The sequence below is a fragment of the Struthio camelus genome, chromosome 31 (genome assembly GCF_040807025.1).
Source record: "Struthio camelus isolate bStrCam1 chromosome 31, bStrCam1.hap1, whole genome shotgun sequence".
NCBI classification, from domain to species: Eukaryota; Metazoa; Chordata; class Aves; order Struthioniformes; family Struthionidae; genus Struthio; species Struthio camelus.
In genome coordinates this window covers 690,566-693,065 of record NC_090972.1, presented here as the reverse complement: position 1 = coordinate 693,065, position 2,500 = coordinate 690,566, and the positions used below count along the sequence as shown (strand labels likewise).

At 77.7% G+C, this 2,500-nt stretch overlaps 1 non-coding gene across 1 annotated transcript; it reads right to left on the bottom strand.

Moving 5' to 3' along the window:
- Window positions 1-1,262: 1,262 nt before the first annotated feature.
- LOC138063452 (5.8S ribosomal RNA) lies at window positions 1,263-1,415 on the bottom strand. The gene has a single exon (XR_011137043.1). It is a non-coding gene; the product is annotated as a 5.8S ribosomal RNA (ribosomal RNA).
- Window positions 1,416-2,500: the final 1,085 nt, after the last annotated feature.

Sequence of the window (2,500 nt, the reverse complement as noted above, 5' to 3'; positions counted from 1 at the left end):
GGAGGAGGCCCGAGACGAGGCAGAGCCGGCGGGCACGCGCCCGCCAGCCGCCGGCAGAGAGGACGGCCCGAGGCCCCCGCCAGGATCGAGGGGGAAGCGGCGCGGCGACCCGCGAGTCGCCGCCACGGAGGGGCAGCGAGGGGCCCCCCCCTCCGACACACGCGCGCGGCAGCACGGTGCGGTACCACCGCGGTACCCACCCGCAGACAGCCGCGCGGGGCCGGGGGGCGAGGTCCGCACCTCCCCCGGGCCCGGCTCCCAAACGCTCGCTCGCCCACTCGCACACTCGCGCACAGCCCCTCCACCGGCCGCGGCTGGCTCCTCCTCCCCGGCCGCTGACCTCCGCTCTCGCCCCGGCACGGGACGACGGCGCGGCAGCGCCCCTCCCCCCCCCCCCTTTCTGCCCCCCCCCCTCCCCCGTCTCGCCACCGAACGGCGCCGCCCGCGCTTGCCCCACACCACCGCCCCGCGGAGACACCCGCGCGCCGTCGCTGCCGGCCTCAACGCAACGCCGCGGCTGACGCCAGCCGGCGGGTGGAAGTGGCTCGGCACGCACTACGGACGCGGGTGCGCCGCGGGGGGGGGCAGAGGGGGCTCGGCGGGCGCCGAAGCGGCAGCAGTCGGGGCAGGGAGAGGGCAAGGGGAGGGGAAGAAAGGCAGCCGGCCGTCCCCCCCGCCGGAGGGGAACGGGGGACCAGCGCACCACCGGGAGAGTGGTGGAGGAGAGCCGTCGTACGGCGGGCACTGGCGGTGGCGGCGGGCGGCGGCGGCAGGTGCCGGGCCACCGCGACCGACCGAACCTGGGGGCCCGGCGGGACGAACTCCGCACAGCGGGCGCTCCGGGAGCGGGGGTTTCCCGAGTCTGCACTTAGGGGGACGAAGGCCCGGGCCCACACGGGGAGGAGAGGCACCCCCTCTCCCCGGCGGCGCGGGCCTGCGAGGCGCCCCAGCCGCGCCACACCGCACACACCGCGCAGGGCAGCGGTGGCCACCGGGCTCGGAGGGGAGGGAGGGCAGGGCAAGGCACGCCGGCCGCGGACGGTGGAGGCGGACGGTCGGCCGGAGCCGGGCAGGCAGGCCAGCCGGAAGACCGGGGCCACCGGTGCACGCACCGGTGGTCCCGGCTCCGCCGCCGCCGCCGACTCACCGCCGCCGCCGCCCCCCCACCGACTCGCCGCCGCCGCCGCCCCCCCCGGCCCCCCCCCGAGGGGCGGCACACCGCTGCGCCAACGCGGCAATGGGGGTGACGATTGACCGTCAAGCGACGCTCAGACAGGCGTAGCCCCGGGAGGAACCCGGGGCCGCAAGTGCGTTCGAAGTGTCGATGATCAATGTGTCCTGCAATTCACATTAATTCTCGCAGCTAGCTGCGTTCTTCATCGACGCACGAGCCGAGTGATCCACCGCTAAGAGTTGTCTCGGTTTCGGTCCCCACCGCGCGCGCGGGGGGACCGGGCAGCTTTCGCAGCCCCCTGAGGGCCCCCATCCGCTCTGCCTCCCTCCTCACGCCGACGCCGGCTGCTGAGCAAGGGACAGCGGAGAGAGAGGGCACGCCTCACTGACCGTACAAGCACAGAGGGAAAAAAAAAGGGGGGGGGGGGGAGAACAGACCCGAACGAGAGGGGCGGGGAGCCCTCGCTCCCGACCTGGGACAACCCCTTTCTCGCTTCGAGTCCGGCCCAGGCGCCCGGCTCGGCCTGGCCCAGCAGGGAGCGGCGCGCCAGCCGCGCCACCTGCCTCAGGGACCGGGGTGTGGGTCCCCGCGGAGCCCCGGCGTCGGAGCCCGGCCGCCGCTGGGAGCGGCGCCACCCGCTGCCCGCGCGCCCGCGACCCGCCAGCCGCACGCTTCCGAGCTCCTTCGCTCGCCTCACCGGCCTCCAGCTCCGCCGCCCCGGAGACGGCACCCAACACCCGCCTGCACACACGCAGCCTCCCGAGCGACGCCACGCACTCGCCCGTCCCTTCCGCGGGCAGACGCCTGGCGGCAGGCAGACGGGCGAGGCGGGACGGACGGGGAACGGCGCCCGCTCTCCCCGCCTCCACGCGGAGACCGGGAGGGGCCGCCCCCGCCCGCCCGCCCGCCGCCCGCCTGCCGCCCAGCGAAGCCGGGTCGGGCAGAGCGAGGCAGGCGCGCCGGATGGCGGAGTGCCGGGGCAGGGCGGGGGGGGAGGGAAGGAAGGGTGCCGCCGACGGCCACGGCGGGAGACTGAGAGCACCGGCCAGGGAGGAGAAGGGATGCGCTGGGGCTCGGCGTCCGCACCACCCGCGGTGGGGGCTCGCCGTCCCGGCGGCGAGCACGCGCTCGCGCCGGGGTCGCGCGTTCGAGGCAGGCCGGCGCAAGCCGACCGCGCGGCGTCTCTCCGCCGAGACCAGACCGCGGAGAGAGGGGGCAGGGTACCCCTCTCCGTCCCGGCTGCCCGCGGGGCATGCACGGGCCGCGCCGGCGGGCATGGGGGGGTGCGGCGCCCGCGCGCGCCGACCCCCCGGCCCCTCCGGCAGC